Source organism: Mastigoproctus giganteus, chromosome 13 (genome assembly GCF_048544385.1).
Source record: "Mastigoproctus giganteus isolate SK-2022 chromosome 13, ASM4854438v1, whole genome shotgun sequence".
Taxonomy (NCBI): domain Eukaryota; kingdom Metazoa; phylum Arthropoda; class Arachnida; order Uropygi; family Thelyphonidae; genus Mastigoproctus; species Mastigoproctus giganteus.
In genome coordinates this window covers 12752272-12773675 of record NC_143587.1, presented here as the reverse complement: position 1 = coordinate 12773675, position 21404 = coordinate 12752272, and the positions used below count along the sequence as shown (strand labels likewise).

General features: G+C 36.4%; 1 protein-coding gene across 1 annotated transcript in view; it reads left to right on the top strand.

The window, feature by feature from the left end:
- The window catches only part of LOC150075770 (prolow-density lipoprotein receptor-related protein 1-like), a 308354-nt gene that overhangs the window by 19874 nt on the left and 267076 nt on the right, over nucleotides 1-21404 (top strand). The window lies entirely within an intron of this gene.

Sequence of the window (21404 nt, the reverse complement as noted above, 5' to 3'; positions counted from 1 at the left end):
GACGATAATTGGATGGGAGGGATTTGTCACCCTTTTTAGGAACTGGCTGGATATGAGCAAATTTCCAAGCAGAAGGAAAAACAACTTTGGAATAAGAAAGTGAAAAAAGGCGGCAAAGAATAGGAGTAAGTTCAGGAGCACAGGTTTTGAGAACAAGTGGAGAAATACCATCAGGACCTGGGTCTTTCTTAGCATCAAGATTCATAAGAATCCTTCTGATATCCTTTTGACGGAAGACCACAGGAGGCATTGAATGGAGCGTGTTGGGAATGGTGGGAGGTGTTTTACCAAGATCATTAATACATGAGCTGGAAAAAAATGGGATGCTAGCAGGTCAGCTTTATCCTTGTCTGAAGTAACAACAGAACAATCTGGTTTGGACAGAGGTGGGAGCAGAGATGGGCAAAAATTGCGGCCAATAGTAGGCAAGAGACCAGAATGCTCAGCTACCATTGGGGCAAGAAGCAAGTTTTCTACTCTTAGCCTGTTCAAACTCTAGTTTGGACTGATTAATAACTGCTTTACAATTGTTGCGAGCTTTGGTGTAGGCAGAAAAAGAAACTGAAGAATTAGAAACAAGCCAATTATGATATGCAACATTCTTCTCTTGAACAGCCTTAGCACATTTATTGGAAAACAAAGGTTTATATAAAGGACGAGATTTTAAAGTGGAGTGTGGGATAAAGGATTCCATTCCTGCAAGAATAATTTCACTGACATGATCTGAGCAAACGTTGACATCAGAAGTTTTGAAACAGTAATCCAACCATGGAAAAGAAGAAAAGAAGTCTTGCAGGTCATCCCATTTTGCATTCTTGTAATGCCAAACAACACTAGGTTGGGAATAGCCATGGGATGCAGGTTCCATTGGAGAAGAGACAATCACCAAGTTGTGATCTGAAGTGCCTAAAGGACCTCTCACTTCGACTGTGTATTTAGAAGGGTTGTTTGTGAGAAAAAGATCAAGCGTATTGGCTGTATGATTAGGATTGTCTGGTATTCTTGTAGGTAAATGAACAATCTGTGCTAGGTCATTAGTAATTGCAAAAGCCTCAGCATCTCGACCTGCTGAGTTGGTGTTACTAGAAAACAGAAGCCAGCTGGAGTTGTGAACATTAAAATCACCAAGGAAAATTACCTCACTGTTAGGAAAGTTGGACTGGAGAAAGTCAAGTTGCAAAGAGAGGAAGTCAAAGAGCTTCAAGTGATTAGTTGAGTTGGGAGAACGGTAGAGACAACAGATGAATTTGACACAAATTGCCAAGTCTCTGACAGGGAATATCAGAACGGACACATGTACCTCCTTTAAGGTGAAAGGAATCATATAACGAATAATTTGGGCATCTGAGATGAGCAGTAGTTGAATCAACTGATAACTGAGATTCTGTCAGAAAAAGTACATGGGGTTCGGCAGACTGCAAGTGGAAATGGACATCATTGAGATTAGAATTGAGACCACATATATTTGTGAAATGAATTAGAAAGTGCTTGGGAGGTTTAGATCTTTTCGCAGATAAGCTTGCTCTATTAGTTTGACAATTCATGGTGTATTCAAAAGTAAGAAAAAGTGGGTGGGACATGTTGTATGAAGTAATGAAATTTTTGGATATAGCGTACACGTGGTAAGAATATACCCAGATCCTTGACATAACGTGGCCTGGACAATGCTCCCCGCATACACACTACTCAAACTCCCTCCAGTCACTATCTGGCAGAGTAGAGGTAGCAAGATTATACACTAGCTGATCCGGAAGCCTCCTAGAGAGTTACCAGTAGGTTCGGTCCGGTGTACTAACTAGCAGCCGCCCTGCGAACACCGTTTTAGATCTGTACCCTCGAAATGTAAGGAATATTGGATCTCGCCACGACGTTCATCATAACCTCAAAAGTCATCAATCATACTGCATGATGGAAGAGATAGGGAAGGGTTGACCGGAACTTAGCTCTAGAGACTAAACATGGGTTCCACCACTTCAAGCCTCCAATAAGCAGAGTGGTGGTATTTCACCGGGTGATGAGTCATCTATCACCTAGTACTGCCTGGTAACATAGAGGGGCGGTGTTCCTCCATGTGGTGTGGGCGCCACACCTCGACCCCTGCTTACGTTGGTTCATACCTGGGTGGTCACCCACCATGTACTTGTGCATGGAGGTTATACCCAGGATTACTAACAGTCCCACCATCGTGAAGGTGCAAGCTGAGGATTTGGCTGTCACAGACCATCCGGACTTCGCTGAAATTGGATCCACTTGACTTGAGTGTCACCCAAATATCAGTTCCATCAGCGTTTTAGACTCCCAGGTACCAAGTACAGCTTGTCTGGCATATCTGAGAGAATGTCTGTGACAACCTCACAGACCACAACCTTGCACAGATTGTTCATTTCCTACCAGAATCCCGGACACTCCTAAACATACAGCCACCATGCTTGATCTTTTTCTTACAAACCTAAGTACATGGTCGAAGTGAGTGGTCATTTAGGCACCCCAGATCACGGTGTCTTCTCCAATGGAGCCTTTATCTCATGGCTATTCTTAACCTTCGGTTCTTTGGCATTACAAGAATGCAAAATGAGATAACCTGTGAGATTTCTTTTCTTCCTTTCCTTGGTTGGATTACTGTTTTGAAACTTCTGATGTCTACATTTGCTCAGATTGTGTCAGTGAAATTATTCTTGTAGGGATGAAATCCTTTATTTCACACTCCACTTTAAAATTTCGTCCTTAATCTAAACCTGGTTTACCAATAAATGTGCTATGGCTATTCAAGAGAAGAATGTTGCATATCGTAATTCTCTTGTTTTCAATTCTTCGGTTTCATTTTCTGCATACATCAAAGCTCTCAACGATTGTAAAGCTGTTATTAATCAGTGCAAACTAGATTTTGAACAGACTGAGTAGAACACTGGCTTCTTGCCCTAATGATAGCCGAGCATTCTGGTCTCTTGCAAAAGCTATTGGCTGCAACTTTTTTCCTTCTCTGATCCCACCTCTGATGGTATTTCTCTGCTTGTTCTCAAAACCTGTGCTCCTGAACTTGCTCCTTTTCTTTGCCACCTTTTTTCACTTTCTTATTCCAAATGGGTTTTTCCTTCTTCTTGGAAATTTGCTCATATCCAGCCAGTTCCTGAAAAGGATGACAAATCCCTCCCATCCAGTTATCGTCCCATTGCAATTACTTCTACTTTTTCTAAAGTAATGGAGAAATCAATTAACTGCCAACTCTTAAACTATATAGAAACCTTCCGTCTGATCAATGATTGCCAATATAAATTCTGTGTGTCAGTTTGGTGACATTCTGGCTTATGTTACCCATTTATGGATGAATTCAATGGAAAAGTTTGGTGAAACAAGCAGTTGCTCTTGACATATCAAAGGCTTTTGATTGTGTTTGACATAAAGTTCTTCTCAACAAGCATCCATCTTATGGTTTGCCAACTGTTTTTTATAATTGGTTATCGACTTTTCCCTCTGACTGCTCACTAAGGGTGATGGTAGATGGTTCTCTTTCTTCTAACTTCTCCACTAATGCTGGTGTCCCCCAAGGTTCAGTTCTTTCCCCTACTCTTTTCCTCTTGAATATTAATGACTTTCTTCCATCAACTGGAAATCCTATCCATAGTTTTGCTGATGATAGCACATTGCATTCCACTTTCCAGTTTGAGAAATCTCGCCCTGCTCAATCAACTTCAACTTTTCAAATATCCACTTCCTTAAATGTCGATCTCCAGATAATTATCCACCGGGGCAAAGATAACAGTTGATTTCCATCATTCTAAAACTCTGTCCTGTCTTATATCTCACAAAAAGAATTCTTCTGTTCCTGTGCTTATCTTTAGTGACACTCCGATTTCTAGGCAAGATGATATATCTCTTTTGGGGATTACCCTGACTTCTAATCTTTCTTGGCACAAGCACATTACAAATATAGCTTCCTCTGCATCAAAAAAACTTGGTTTTTCTCGTTTGCTCTCGACATTACTTTTCTTCCAAACAGCTGTTCACTCTGTACAAATCAGAAATCTGCCCTACCATGGAATATTGTTCCCACATCTGGGGCGGTGCCCCCAATTCCTCTCTCAGGCTTCTCGATTCTGTTCAGAAGAGGGCAGTTAGGTTAATTAATGACTCATCTCTAACAGAGTCTCTCCACTCTGTCTCATGGACGTTCTGCTTCTGTTGCATGCCTTTTCTACAGATACTTCCGTGGGCACTATTCTTCTTCTGAATTGGTTTCTATAATTCCCACTCTCTCTTTCAAAACAGTCCGAACACCTGCCACCACCAAACAACATCCATTTACTGTCTAACTTCAAGGGGCGCCTCCGTAGCCAGGTGGGAAGGAGCAGCAGTGCGTAGCACACGCTTCTTGATTAGACCTGGGTTCAAGCCCGTCACCACCAAATACGGAGGATGCGGAAAGGTCAGGGAATGACCACCGCATATCCCGGAGCAATATGGCCTTAGTTGCTAATGCTCCTAAAAAAAAAAAAAAAAAAACTTTTAAACTCACAGAACCAACTTTTTATCTTTCTCGTTTATTCATTCAGCTGCCATTTTTTGGAACAACCTTCCTTCTTACGTATTTCCTGAATATTGCATTCTACAAAAGTTCGTCTAATGTCAACAAATATCTTCTTTCATCTTCTAAACCTGCAACCCATGCACTTTACTAAATAAATGCATGGTTCTAATACCTCTTGCGTTTTGCGTTTTCATATAAAAAAAAAAAAAATTTGTGCACTACCTCAACGTTCCAGGGGTGCAGAATTCACCAGTGAAGGTGAATTTTTTTATTATGAAAATAAGATAATACTGCTGTATTATCTTGTGCACAACTGCCAACTTTTTACAGTTTTGTTATGCATTAAAGTTATTGGTTGTTAAATTGCAAACCCCCACCCTCCCCAGGAAGAATTCACTGTGGTAGAGAATAAATAAGTCTCTGGCTGGGGGAAACCCTCAACATTGCCTGAACTTGTCAGGGAGGACCCCAGATTAAAAAAAAAAGCCCATGTATGCACGAAAGATATTTATGAGAAAATATCTTTGACGAAAATGTGAAATGGAAATGATGTAAATTACGTTGCTTCCTAAATGACTTCAGTGCTGTCACTAACGTTGATTCGGTAGTGTAATGAACTCCATATGTATTTTTCAGAGTTTAATCAAATCTGCTTCTCAAAATCTTAAGAAGCAGATTTTATTAAACTCTGCATTTTTTTTTTCTTCCCATTCTCTGTTTTTGAACTCGTTCTTTTGTCGACGTGGGATACTTCTTCATTGGCTTTAAAGCTATTATTCTTGCATTCTTCTCTCGATTTTGCTCAGCTGCAATTTTAGACATCTTCGAATACTCTTATAGGTTGTTAATTGACATTAGATTTGGTATTTTTACAATTCAGTAATTAGCGAAATCCATTTGTAGACTAGTATGACATCATAACCAAAAAATACTGCAAGAAGTGATTGTTGTTTGTTCAAGTGATTATTTTATTGCTGCGTTCTTGAATCAAGCTGTTTAAATTTTTAAATGGATTTAGGAAGTGGTCATTTAAAATCTAACAACCACCTAAAAGGAAGTGTCGTCATTTTCGTAAAAAAATTTTGTTACCAATCAGTTTTACTCCAGTGTTGCCGTAGATGTTTTCACATCAAAAAGGATGGGGGGGGGAAAAGAGAATCACTGGAAACTTTTTTATTGGAAGGAATGGCAAGTGTTGAAGAAAATGGGTGAAGATAGAGGAGGGGATGATAGGATGGGGGCTACCAAAAGAAGAAAAACTTTTGTTGGTGGTAGAGTCCACTAGGTGAAATGTTTGGGTGGGAAGTGGTGAAGGGAAATAGGTAATGAAGGGGAAGTAACCTCTCCCACATAGGTCAGAGTATCTTATCTGAGAGAGGAGCTCACACTGTGAATGGACAGCACTTCTCTGTTTAAAATCCCACACCAGCAAGACCAGCTTCGGCTTGTTTCAGCAAGTCCCATGCCATTCCTCAAAAGAGGGGAAGCAAAACATCAGCATGGCAGGGGGTTTTCTGATAGGTTGCCCCCACAGTGGTCTAATTGGGATGGGCCTGTAGAACTTCACACACTCTACATAGGTATGTAGCTATCATACTTATGCTTACACAAGTACACACTTATTTATTTATTTTTTTTTTACATATTTAGGGACGAACTGGTAAACAGCACATAACCTTACATACAGAGACAGGATGCAGATGCCACCTAAATATGAACAACTACCTGGACTGTCACATTTTTTTTTAAATTTTATTTATAATACTAATCACAAACATTCACACAATCACTACATAGTTTTCACAGGCGAACCAGCATTCACACATTTATACAACTTAACTTGCAGAATGGAGATCATCATTTTTTTTTTTTTTTTTTAAAATATACAAATTCAGGTTGCAATTTAGGTAGTAACACTTATTAAACATCCTATTGCTCACACACTGAACACTGATTTCACTCAGTGCAGTACCCTGAATAGGATGGTACCCACACACTTTTTTTATTTTTTTGCAGGTTAAGTGCACACATTTCTCGCCCGGTGCAGAAGACACTCATATATTAGGACACACCATCTTATATACATTCACTTACAGTACAGGCATAACATGTACTTCTACAACACGGTTTTGCTCTAACATGATTGATAAAGTGCGGCAATCCTTGGTACTTATATGACATGGTTTCATTCTAACACAATTAGAGAATTGTGGCAAACTTCGCATAACACACGTATCCTGTATTTTACTTTGTTGGAAAATCCACCCATGCATAGAATACAGAAGGAACAGACAGGACAGGAGGAGGAGGGGATTCATAAAATCTAAGGCAGTGCATCCAGTTGACATGGGTGGCCAGTGTAATGTTGAGTCAGTTTGGTATGACGAGAGCATTGGGAAAACAAAAATGAGAGTAGGAATGTGTCATAGGTGTAATGATTGTGATGAGCACAACAAACATCTGTACAGAGAAATAGTGGGCCAGTAAATCAGAATGTCTAATAATGGGGGATTTTAAACTGCCAGATATCGACTGGAACGTGTGGGTTGGCCACCCAAAAACTAACAAGACTTTGGTAGATTTATTGGATGACTGAGGCAACAAGGGAAAGCAATATTCTTGATCTGATTATCAGCAGTGATTCTTCATACATTTAAAAGTGATCATATCTAGGTGGCAGTGATCATATTGTATTGATTTGGAATTTAATTGAAGATGTAACTACCATCAAGGGTAAAGAGAAGGGATTTTGCTTTCATAAAGGAGACTAAAGTGGTTTCAGACAGTTTTTAAATTCTATACGGTGGGACCAACTAATGGTGTTACGAACAACAAATTCTAAATACAAAGAATTCAAAGAAATAATGGTAAGAGCTACTAGGCTTTTTGTATCAACTAAGAAATACTGTTCAATGCTTAGACCTAAATGGATTCCAGATGATCTAAAGAGCCATGTGGAAGAGAAGAAAATGCATGGAATGCATATAAATTATCAAGTGATACAGAAGCCTGTGGTAGATATAAACTAATGCAATTCAGTCACAAAGGAAGTTAGGCAAGCCAAGGCAGATTATAACAAGTCTTTGGTAAAGGATTCAAAGATTAATAGCAACGACTTATTTCTTCTGTAAACAGTAGAAGGAAGGGGATGAATCTCATTGGTCCACTTGATATTGATGGTTTAACCTTGATGATCCTGCTCAGGTTGCTGGCAACCTGAATAGGTATTTCTCACATATTTGCACATGAATTCTTTAGGGATTTAATATCAGTGGATACCAAAAGTTTATCAAATTCTAACAGGGAGTAAATAATTTTGTAATAAGTGAGGGAAAAGTGGAAGAGAAATTGTCGAAGTTAAACATAAATAAAGGCACAAGGGTTGGATGAGGCTATCCAGTTATATTAAGGGAAACAGCAAAGCAGATAAGGAAGCCCTTAGCCATAATTAGAGAGAATCTTTAAATTCAGGGAACGTCCGTGTGGACTGGGAATGTGCAGTCCCAACTCACAAATGAAGATCAAAGCGTGATGTAATTACAGACCTGTTAGCATAATTTCAGTTCCAGGGAAAATAATGGAGTCACTGATTAAAAAATGATGCAGGACTATCCAGGAAAAGAAGTGCATCCAGTTGATAAAGATGAACAGTGCACTGTTGAGTCAGTTTGGTGTGACATAAGCACTGCGAAAGCAAAAATAAGAGTAGGAGTGTGTTATAGGCCTAATGACTTGAATGAGTACAATGAACAATTGTACAGAGAAATAGAGTGGGCTAGTAAATCGGAATGTCTTATAATGGGGGATTTTAACTTCCCAGATATTGACTGGAACTTGTGGGTTGGGAACTCACACACTAGTCAGACTTTTGTGGATTTATTGGATGATTGTTTTCTACAGCAGCATGTTCGAGAGGCAACCAGAGAAAGTAATACTCTTGATCTGGTTATCAGCAGTGATCATTCATGTATTAGGAATTTGCAGATAAAAGAACCACTAGGTGGCAGTGATCACAGTGTACTGACGTGGGATTTACTTAAAGATTTAATTACCATCAGGGGTAAAGGAAAGGGTTTTTGCTTCCGTAAAGGCGAGTACAGTGGTCTCTGACAGTTTTTAAATTCTGTACAGTGGGATCAACTGACGATGTTACCAACAGTAAATTCTCAGTGGGAAGCATTCAAGGAATTAATTGTGGAAGCTACTAAAAGTTTCATACCTATTAAGAAATATTGTTCAAGGTTTAGGCCTAAATGGTTGTCAAATGAACTAATGAGACTCGTAACAGAGAAGAAAAATGCATGGGATGCATATAAATTATCAAGCGGCTCAGAAGCCTATGGCAGATATAAGTTAATCTGTAATCAGGTCCAAAGGAGGTTCAGCAGGCGAAGGCAGATTACGAGAAATCCTTGGCAAAAGATGCTAAGAAAAACAGCAAGGATTTCTTTACTTATATAAACTCTAAAAGGAAGGGGATGAATCTGATTGGTCCACTTGACATCGATGGTTCGACTGTTGATGATCCTGCTCAGATAGCAAACAAACTGAATGAGTATTTTGCATCTACATTCACACGTGAAGAATTATTAAGGTTCGAAAATGGCAGAAGAATTATTAAGGTTTGAAAATGGCAGAAGGTTATCAAATTGTAGCAGGATACTTAATGATTTTGTAATAACTGAGAGCAAAGTGGAAGAGAAACTGTTGAAGTTAAACGTAAGAAAAGCACCTGGTGTGGATGGGATATATCCAGTTATATTAAAGGAGGCGGCAAAGCAACTAAGCAAACCCTTAGCCATAATTATGAGAGCATCCTTGGACTCAGGGGAGGTTCCCACGGACTGGAGATGTGCAAATGTATCCCCAATTCACAAAGGGGGATCGAAGAGTGACACGAGTAATTACAGACCAGTTAGTTTAACTTCTGTTCCGGGTAAAATAATGGAGTTGCTGGTTAAAGATGCATTGCAGGATCATCTAGACAAGACTGCAGCAATAATTCAGACACAACATGGGTTTGTTAAGGGAAATTTGTCTTGTCTGACAAATTTGATAGAATATTATGATGTGGTTACAAAGGAACTGGATGCAAAAAATAATTTTGATATCATATATTTGAATTTCAGGAAAGCTTTTGACACTGTTGCGCATGGAAGACTATTGTACAAATTGGAGCAGAATGGTATTAAGGGTAAGTTGCTACAATGGATAAAAGGATGGTTAAGTGCGAGAAGACAGAGGATGGTAATCAATGGGTGCTGCTCTTCTTGGACTAATGGTATTAGTGGAGTCCCACAGGGTTCGGTGTTGGGTCCACTGTTGTTTTGTATATTTATCAATGATATTGATGAAGGTATATCAGGCTTAATGTCGAAGTTTGCAGATGATACAAAGGTTGGCAGGGTTGTTAATGACAGTAATGGCAGTGTGCTACTGCAACAGGATCTAGATAATTTGGGCAGATGGGCTAAGAAGTGGCAACTGAAGTTTAACCTTGACAAATGCAAAGTACTGCATATGGATAGAAGTAACTCCAGAGAAACGTACCAACTGTGTGGTACTACACTTAAGGTGGTAGAAAATGAAAAAGACCTGGGAGTAATTGTGCAGTCAGATATGAAGTTTTCTGAGCAATGCAGACAGGCTGCCAGGGCAGGTCATAGGGTTTTGTCAATGATATATAGGAATTTTGCTAGCAGGGAAAAGGAGGTGATTATCCCTCTGTATAAGGCAATGGTCAGGCCACACCTTGAGTACTGCGTACAGGTCTGGAGGCCTCATTTTAGGAAGGATGTAGATTTACATGAGCATGTACAGAGAAGGGCAACAAGATTGGTGAGGGGAATGAAGGGATCCTCTTATCAAGAGAGGCTTAAGTTTTGCAAATTGCAGTGGCTGGAGACTAGGCACCTGTGCGGTGATCTGATTGAGGTGTATAAGGCCTTGAATGGGTTCAGCACGCTGAATTCTGATGGGATCCTTCCACTTGTTCAGATTACGAACCTAAGGGGACATAAATTCAAATTAAGAAAGGACAGGTGTAGAATAGATGTGCGGAAATTTGCCTTTAGCCAGCGGGTGGTTAATTGCTGGAACAAACTTCCATCTGTCATTGTGGAAGTTGATAGGTTGAATAAATTTAAGGAGGAACTGGACAGGCATTGGAGGGAATGGTTTGGGTTTTTTTTTTTTTTTTTGACTGATGCTGCATAAGCTCATACATTTGCTTTCTTGCATCACATGCCACTACTACTACTATCGATACAGGAGTGCAGTTATACTTCAGTCACAGCATGGGTTCATTAATGGATGTTCTTGTCTGACCAATTTGATTGGATACTATGATGCAGTGACAAAGGAAGTGGATGCAAAAAAAAAAAAAAAAAAAAAATTGAGAATGTATACTTGAATTTCAGGAAAGTTTTTGATACTGTTCCACATAAGACTGCTGTACAAATTGGAACAGTCTGGCATTAAGTGCAAATTACTGCTATGGATAAAAGAATGATTGAGTGGAAGAAGACAGTGCAGTTGTCATTGGGCACTGCTTCTTATGGGCTAATGCAGTGGTTTTCAACCAGGGTGCCAAAACAACATTCCAGGGATGCCACGTAATTTGGGTTTAATTACTTAAACTTATTTTTTTTAAATTTATATGTTTATTTCATTATAAAAAGGTGTACAGTATCTTTTTAATTTTGCGGTGATCTCTAATTGATGTTTACTTAGTATTTCTATATAAATAAAAAAATTATTATATACTGTATATATATAATTTGTATTATGAAATGTAATTTTTATAATTATATTATTGTAATAACTATCATATAGCATATATTTTTTAATATTAGATATATATTCATATATATATATATATATATATATATACACACATGTTATAATAATGTGTACATGTTATATATATATATATATATATACACACATGTTATAATAATGTGTACATGTTATATATATATATATACACACACACAGAGGGAGAGAATTGGATCTAACAGGCTGAAAATTGAGTAGGGGTGCCGCAAAATAAAATAAATTACTTAGGAGTGCCGCTATTAAAAAAAAAAAAGGTTGATTTTTTTTTTTTTTTTAAAACACTTATTAGGTTTAACTAATTCTTTTGCTATCGTTTTTTTTTTTTTTTTTTGTTTCAAGAATTTCATTTTAATTTTACTACGAACCTAACTTGCAACTGATAATAATATCAGAAATCAGCTGTTATTAATATTATATTTTATATGCTCTGTTTTCAATAAATTCTATATATTTAAAAAGTTATTTTATTTTAAAAGTTTATTTACAATTAAGAGGGATTTATTACATTAAAATTTTTTTGAACTGTTATTTAAAACTTTAAAATTGTTATTACTCAGCGTTCACTGCAAGTTATTATTCGGGGAATAATTCACAAAAAAAAAAAAAAAAAGATTGGAAAGCACTGCTTTAGACATTCTAAAATATGATTATAATCAGTCAACTATGTTCAATCAAATAATTTATATGATATCTTTACCTTTATAAAGAGAACTAGTTTATACTACTCTATTTAACTGAGCTTTATTTTATCATATATATACCTGATACTATATACAGTGTACCTTCTTTATTCCTTCAATTAATTTATTTGCAGAATTAACATTAATAATGAGAATTATTAGATGAGAAATTTTGATGGTTTTTAACTGCTAAAATACCATCTGACAACATTTAGCATTTAAAAGACTAAGACATGGTTTCGGTCAATATGGAATTTTGGACCAAATTATAAATATTCCTGTAAATGTTAATTCGGTGGTCAATCACTTGCCTCAGAGGATAGATGACTATTATTGCTTTAACTTTTGTAGCAAACATAAAAAAAAATACATAAATTGAGTTTTTTAACAGGCTTGGTTTGTAAACGAGATGTAAGGGTTTGGTTAAAGTATCTACTTACGACTCCTTAGTATTGTCTGTATGATATCAAGATTGACGAAGCTTTCTTCGATGAAAACAAGGAACGCAATGATGCTCCTACCATGTAATGAAATGAGTGAAGCTATACCTTTTGAAGAAAGTTTAGTCGCTCAACAACAAACCCTTGTGGAGCGATGACAAATATTTACAATTAGCTCCTGATGAACAGAATGTTCCACAAAGTTTGCTTTTTGACGAATATACCGAAGAATTGTCCTTTCCTAACATTTACCTTGGTCAGTATCTAGAGTTTACAAATAATTTAAAAGTTACACCATTTATGATGGCATTGAGATTCAAATTCAGATTGGCATGGAGTTTTTCATTGTTCAGATTGTCGTGGAGTGATGCCTTATCTTCTTTATATGGCCATGAAAATAATGAGACTCAGAACTCAAGTTTCATTGTAAGTTTTTTTTTTTTTTTTTTAATTCAACATCAAACTTTTAAATAAATCGGAAAAGGTGCTAAGCTCACCAAAGAACAAATCCAATCTCGAGAATACATCAATAACTACATTGAAAACAATTTGCCGTTTTCAACTTATTACTGGACACAGTGTAAAAGAGATCTGTTTGCAGTGATCAGACAATTTTGTAAACCTAAGTTCTTATTAACTTTAAGTGCAGAGAAAATCGGTTGGCCTAAATTGCTAAAAATTTATACGAATTAAAACATGACGGTTTTTTTTATATCCCTGACAAGCAAGCAGAAGCTCTTCATTTTGTGGAAAAGGCTATATTAGTTAATGAAGATGTGGTTTGGTGTCAGGAAGGGCATCTGGCCGTAAAAATCGCCTTCCAAAACAATAATAAAAAAAAAAACTCTGACCCCTTATAATAATGGGAAAAGGCGGGGACAAAAAAAAAAAAGAAAAAGAAAAAAAAAAGTTAATGAAGATGTGGTAACATGTGCGATTCATTTTAATAAACTTGTGAATTGTATTTTAACTTTACTTCAGAATAAGTGCTTCAGTCCATTTCGACAATATTATATCGTCAACTATTTTAAACGGATCAAATTTCAAAATCCTGTCAGTCCACATGCTCACATTCTTTTGTGGCTTAATAATGCTTCTAAATGACCTATGGGAAATGGTGTGACCTCAACAATAGCTATGACAAATCAGCTCGTGTCCGTTTCTACTGCAAAAGCCTCTGGTAATATCCAACTCCAAACTCATAAACATACTTTTACTTGTTACCAAAGGATCCAAGCTATTGACAAACAGGTTTATCGTTTTGAAGCTCCATTTATGATGTCACGATTTACAATGATTTTAATTCCCATGCCAAAAGTGGACACTCGACGACTCTATAATGCTGAATACAAGAAATTGTGGAAGAATCTAGAGGATAATGAACATACCAGCATCGATCACTTTAAAGAAAATCGCATTCATTTGGAATCATATCATATTGATTTACTTCGAGCTGGTATTACTTGGCCAAAAGTCTTTCTGAAACGAGAACCAAATAAAAGTTTCAATTCAAAGCCACCGAAGAAGCCTCTCTTGTTGAAAAGTAACGAGTTCAAAAACGTAGAGAATGAAAAAAATGCAGACTTTAATAAAATCTGCTTCTCAAGATTTTGATCAACATCAACCTCAACCTTCTAAGCGGCTTAAGTAAGTTTCAATTAAACCATATAAAAATTTAAATGGTTTTGATTCAAGAATATAATAATAAAACAATAACATAAACAAACAACAATCACTTCTTGCAGTAGTTTTGGTTATGATGCCATACTAGTCTACAAATGGATTTCGCTGACTATTGAATTGTAAAAATACCAAATCTAATTTCAGTTAACCTATAAGAGTATTTCGAAGATGGCTAAAACTCAAGCCAAGCGAAATCGAGAGAAGTATGCAAGAATAAAAGCTTCAAAGTCACCAAAGAAGCCTCTCGTGTCGACAAAAGAACGAGTTCAAAAACATAGAGAACACACACACACACACACACACACACACACACACACACACACACACACACACACACACACACACACACACACACACACACAGAGTTTGATAATATTTTATTCTCAAGATTTTGAGAAGCAGATTTTATTAAACTCTGAAAAACACATTTGGAGCTGTTACTTCTAGAATTTCCAACTGCAGATGTAGTGATTATGAAGGGTTTTAATACTTGTCAGGCATCTCTCAAAAATGATTCCATTCCAACATGAAATCGGTTTTACTCCAGTGCCACCATATATGTTTACACATCAAAATATCTTTCATGCATACAGGATACACACAGGCTTTTTTTTTTATTGCTCTGTAACTTCTCCATGCCATCTTTTTCTCCTCAAGTAATCTGGGAACTTTATTATTCATCCAACTTGAAATCCTCCTCATGGAGTATTTTTCAATGGTATATACACATTTTGAAGGCTTTTGTGATTGTTTTTTAAGGTATACTATAATTCAATTGCATTCGCTCTCTGTGCGATATCTACCTAGTTGATAGAGGCCATGTAGCACTTTAAGCCAGTGTATTTTCCTTTTCCTGAAATTATAACCCATTCCTTTCCCTTTAACTACTGCTACCTCTCTTCATCGTCACCGTAGAACTTCATGATCACTTCCTGCTACTGATTCCTGTACTATTAGCCCTATTATGTCATCTGGTTCATGGGTGATGATCGGGTCTAGGATATTCTTTTCCATAGTACTTTCCCTGACATGTTGATAAAAAAAATAACAATCATCTAGTTAATTTAAAATTTTATCCCCCCCTGTCGAGTTTCCTTCCCATTTGTTCCAATCAATTAGAGGGAAATTAAAACCATTCATAATAAGACTGTCCCACTTATTTTCCCATTTCATTTGCATATAGAGGCTCTCATAATCTGCACAATCACCTCACCTGTAGATTACTCCTACTCTCATTATACCTTTTTCCCCAACTATCTCATACCATACAGATTCTATACTAGCATACGAAACATCTGAATCTGGGAAAGCTTTCATCCCACTCAGGCTGCTTTTGATAAGAAGCATCACTCTCCCACCCCTTCTATCTGCTCTATCCTTCCTAAATACATTGTACATACTGTATTGAAACTCATCATTCTTATCTCCATGTGGCACCACATATCTGTAAGCCATATAATGTCAGCATTACTTGCCTAACCAGCAGTTTGAATTCACTTATTTTATTGATGACACTTTTGGCATTACTGCATAAACATTTAAGACTTGGTGTTTTTGTACAGTTAACCACCCTGACACACCCCTTGAAGTTATTTAAGCTTGCTTATCTGGCATTAGCTATCCACTTATTTGAAATGTTTCTGCCTCAGAACACCTTGCTAATATGATCTGTTGCAATAACAAACAAGAACTCTTGATGTATGTGCTAGCGTTACTTTGACCAATATTATGAGATAAACTCATATCTGTATTAGCCTTTCCCCTCCCCCAAACTAGCAGTTTCCCTGAATCTTTAAGGTATCCTCAATGATACTGGCAAAAGTCTTGCACCATCTTTATTTAAATGTATCCCGGCTCTACAAAACAGATTCCTTCTACCTATAAATGCAGGTCAAGCTGATAAAAAAAATTTTCTCCAAAAAGCCTTGCAGAGTCATTCAAGTCTTGGGTTAATCCACAAGGCTTTCGGCATATAATCCCTCCTATCATGCCTGGGCAGAATTGCAGACACATAGGCATTCTGACCTAATTTGTGGAATTTCTTCAATATTGTCCTATATTTGTCTTATGAATTGTCAGATCACATGTGCTTAATATAATTAGTCCCCACATGAATAATAATATTCTCTTTACTCCTCTTAAAATCTGACAATCTGTTGGTGACATCATTAATTGTTGCTCCCCGCAGATATACCTTGGTTCTGATCCACCTATCCTTATAACAAAAAATATTTCCAGTTTCCCTGAGCCGACCGGGCTAGCCGGGTGGGTCAAGTGCCTGCCTAGCAACCCAAAGGTCGTGGGTTCGAATCCCGCCTCGGGCTTGGATCAAAGTACTGCAAAAATCTTGGGTGGTGCATTATGGCCACAGAAGCCGATGCGCAAAACTACCAAAAAAAAAAAAAAAAAAAAAAGTTTCCTTGAAAATGGCATTTCCTAATAGAACTAAATCTTTCTGAGCCACAGTTTGCACTTGGTTATTCTGCTCTGGAGCCCGAATCCGGAGTGCATCACTTGGTAAGTTACTAGAGTCTTGAGCCGTGATGAGCTCCCAGTTACATTAATCTCTAGGGCAAGCACCTGTTTTTTTAGTGACTCAGATTCTTCTAGCAATGTGTGATGTTTTCAATGGTTGTAATCAGTGCATAGTTTTCAATGGTTGTAATCAGTGCATAGTTTTCAATGGTTGCACTGAGATTAATGTGGAATAAACTGATCAAATTGACTGATCAGTTTATTCCCCTCTGCAATCTCAGAATTAACAAACTTTGATCACTGTAAACTAGTGTTTTTCAACCTTTTTTCTAATTATCGCCCTCTAAAGGGCATTTTTAGACTTTTTTTTTCCCCCTAATCGTCCCCCATGAAATTTGAAACAAGAAAATACTTTTATACTTACTCTTTTTATTCATTAGGATCCCCAACCTTGATGCTTCTTAGCGAGAAGTCCAATGTTCAGTATGATGTTAGTAAGTTTAATTCTAATGTCTCCTTTTGAACATATATAAGTTCTGTTTCTTTCCTTTGTTAATATTTTATTTACTGAACTAAATAAAAAAAAAACCTCAGGCTGCTTTTGATAAAACAAAGAAGTACTTTAGCCATTTCAAACCACATTGTTGGATAATTAAGTTTAGTTGTTTTTGATCCCCACTACTCAGCCATTCCACCTTTTCGAATTTATATTTACATTCTTCGTTACATTTTAATTCAATGAGTTCTTGAATTTCTTCACTAGTAGACCTGGCATCATCCAGTTGGATCTAACATCCATGGTTTCACTTCAAAAGAAAACAAATCTGAAAATCAATTTTTCATTTCACCTTTAAAAGAGCGCAAATGATCTGAATAATTCTTAAGATCATTCTCTGTGAGAGATTTGTGATTTCAGCTAACTCTTGCATACCATGAAATTGTTTTCTCATTAAATTGCTTTCAACTGATCAATTTAACAAAAAAAGTAATATTAGTAATATTCATGTTACTTCCATTTATGTGCTCTAATGATTATAATATACATATGCAAATGCACACACAATCCAATATCTGATTATTATTATTGATTAGCTACTATTGTTGGAGTAATATTGTTTCCTTTAGGCATTGTAGTAATATTGTTTCCTATTGTTTCCTTTAGGCATTGGAGAATGGCTCCAATGTCTAAAGGAAAACACAAGCTTTCAGAGTTATCAACAAATGATGCAAGATTCAAGAGATCGACAACAATGGAGGATGATATCTAAATAGGGACTCAACCCGTACCAAACGGAAGAGTAGAATGATGATTGTTTTCTTATTGTTAGTACTTTATCAGTTTTCATAATTTATATAAGGGTCTTATTGTTTTTTGTTGTATACATACTGATTTCTTTTGTTGTGACCATTTCCATTATCCTATTTATTGTTGTCTTTCATTCCTCCTACTGCAGGCAGTGATGCTTACTAAAGATTTTCTCAGGTTTTTTTTTTTTTTTTTTATATAGAGAGCTTTATTTGTTATGGGGACTAGTTTGCTTGTCATGTGTCTTGATGGTGTGGTGTGCATACCTGCCAACTCTTTATATTTGGACAGAAGTTTTCTGTTAAGTTTGGTTTTATTTTTGTTTTCAGTTAAGTGGGCTGCCCATGCTTAGTCTGCATATACTCAGATGAAACATTCTATGATGTGCAGCCACCTGCCATTGCAAACATATCCATAGCCCCTTAGAGGTGCCATGGATGTGTGTACAGCATCAGGTGAAAAAATATACCTGGATGTCATATTTTATATTTTGACTATCATATTTATATATTTGATTTTTGTAATAAAGATTTAACCTTTATTATACCTTATATTATATTATCTTAATTTCAATACTGCTTTTTTTTGTAAGTAGCAATGACAACTCTGATTTTAAGTTCACTACCTTCATTGTTACTAGTTGAGTAGTTTGTTTAAAAGGAGGTTAGGTTAGTTTAAATGTAACTTTTTAATTTTTTTAAAATAATTTGTTTGTAAGAGAAATTTGGTTACTTTGAATAAGTAGTTACTTTATAATAAGTAGTTACTTTGTTATAATAAGGTTACTTTGTTAAGTAGTGCAAATTGGGCTTTTGGTAGGTGTTAATTTACTTGAAATTATTTTGCATAAATTGACCTATAGTGTACTTCAGTTATGAAATATAAAGATTTGCATTGGCCAATACTATTTAATAGAACAGGATGAAAAATAAATAAATAAGCAAAATTAAACAACTTCAAAATACGGTTTTCTTGCATTTTGTGGTGACATGTATAATTTACTTGCTGCAATGGGTGGCATGTATTAGTTGTAATTAATTTGGAAGAAAACGTCTGGGAATGCAATTCAGGTAGTACCTGAATACAGTTGTGGAGCATTTTGGTTAAAGCTGGATCATTATTTAAAGTCTTCAATTCTTTGATTTTCAAAAGTTTCCATATACACATGCTGTTGCATAGGCCTTAAGGTGGCAGCTGTACAGGTTCCGTTCAGTTGTGTTAATAATTGTTACCTGTGTAATTCTTGGGTTGTTCTGTTTCTTGTTTTGAGTAGTCCTGTATTGCCCAAATGATTCTTGAGTGAGTGAATATTGAACAATGGTTGGGATAGAATCTTTCCTTTCTTTGGCCTTATAATTAGAAGTAATTTCTTTCATTTGTTTATTTTCTTAATAATCTGGAAAAAGTGTTGTCACTGTTAATACTTTTATCTGTAATTGTAAGGTAACAATTTTTGATGTTATCAGCCTTATTCTCCATACCTCATACAGCACTAACCCTAAACTCCCTTTATTTTTGCTTTCATTTTCTGTCTTGATGGCATGTTATGTTTAGCTATATCTACTAAGTTGGTTGCTTCTATTATTTCTTCAAATAGGCCTCTGGGGTTGGGTATATTCACGATATAATTTTTAGTGTTTCTCACCAACCATTAAAGTAAAAACGAAAACCAAAATCTTAAAAAGTTTGTTTAAATTTACAATAAATTTACAGTAGATCAACAAAATACGATTATACAAAATGTTACTGATAATGAAATACTGAATTAGGATAGAATAAAACAAATGTAATTTACAGTGAATGTACAAATAAAATAAATCTCAACAGTGTACTTCTATACTGCGGTGCCTCATTAAATACCAGCAGGTTCACGGTGCATCTCACGTAAACGTGTACTGTTCCCGTACATGTTGGAACCGGAAGCGGCTCGGGAGCGTTCCAGGCGAAAACATTCATCCCCTCCAAGGATAACCGCCTCAAAGAGGGGATGAATGCGTGTACCCCTGTTTCTATTTATATTGTTCCCAATAGAACTAATTTGTAGGCTCTCGAGCCACTTGCGGTCCCAAAATCTATGCACCCAATCAGTGATGACTGCTTTGTCCGGGGAGATATGATGTTGCTTCTCCCAAAAATGTTCAGCTACGGCAGTTTACCATAATCCGCATTTCTTATCGCGTTTGTGTGCTCCCCCAGACGATCTTTGAGGCGTCGTTTTGTTTCCCCCAAATTGTAAATTACATTTGTTTTATTCTATCCTAATTCAGTATTTCATTATCAGTAACATTTTGTATAATCGTATTTTGTTGATCTACTGTAAATTTATTGTAAATTTAAACAAACTTTTTAAGATTTTGGTTTTCGTTTTTACTTCAATGGTTGGTGAGAAACACTAAAAATTATAGCTTCTATTATTTGTTAGATCACTTATTAATTTACTTTTAATGTCCTGAAAATTGTCCAGAACTGAACCTCATTTTTTTGGCTTGATGGGATCATGCAATTGATCCAGAAGCATAGTCTGTAACAAATTATTTTAGCAAGTTATTAAACTACATGTGGTGTAATGCATGCTTGAAATATTTTACTACTGCTTTTGGTTCCCTTTTCCAATGATTTTTCATTCTGCTTTAATATATTTTACTTCCTGGGTATAAAAACTACTGTATAATTATTATAGTGACCATTGTGTCTTGATCTTAATATTATCAGTCTTATTCTCCACTATATATAACCTCACCCCTACACTTTTTTTCATTTCATTTTCTGTCTTGGTGGTGTGTGGAGTCATGTTTAGCTTCAGAACAACCAACTACTATATCTAGGAAATTATTTGTTCTTAAGTTCTCCATCAGTTGTTTTTTCCAGCAGGGGATCAAGTATGTTTTTCATGCATTAGCATTAGTAGAGGCATATGATATAAGAAAGCAAGCTTATACAGCATCAGCCAAAAAAAAAAAAAAAACCCTGCCCATTTCACCTGTCCGTTCGCTTCAAAACTTTGTCCAGTTCTTCCTTGAATTTATTTAAGCTATCAACTTCCACAGCGACAGATGGCAGTTTGTTCTAGAAATATCAACCACCTGCTGGCTAAAGGCAAATTTCCACACATCTATTCCTACAACTGTCTTTCCTCAATTTGAATTTATACCCCTTCAGGTTGGAATCTGAGCAAGAGGAAGAATCCCATCAGCATTGAGCTTGCACAAACCATTCAAGGCCTTATACACCTCAATCAGATCACCTTGCATGTGCCTAATCTCCAGACTCTGCAGTTTTTTCTTGTTGCCCTTCTCTGTACTCCTTCCAGCAGCTTTATATCCTTCCTAAAATTAGGCGTCCAGACCTGTATACAGTACTAGAGATGTGTCCTGACCACTGCAGTGCAAAGTGTAAAAATGTATTGCATGAAATACTTTCATCAAAGCAGAATGATGGAATATTTGATTTGAAAATTG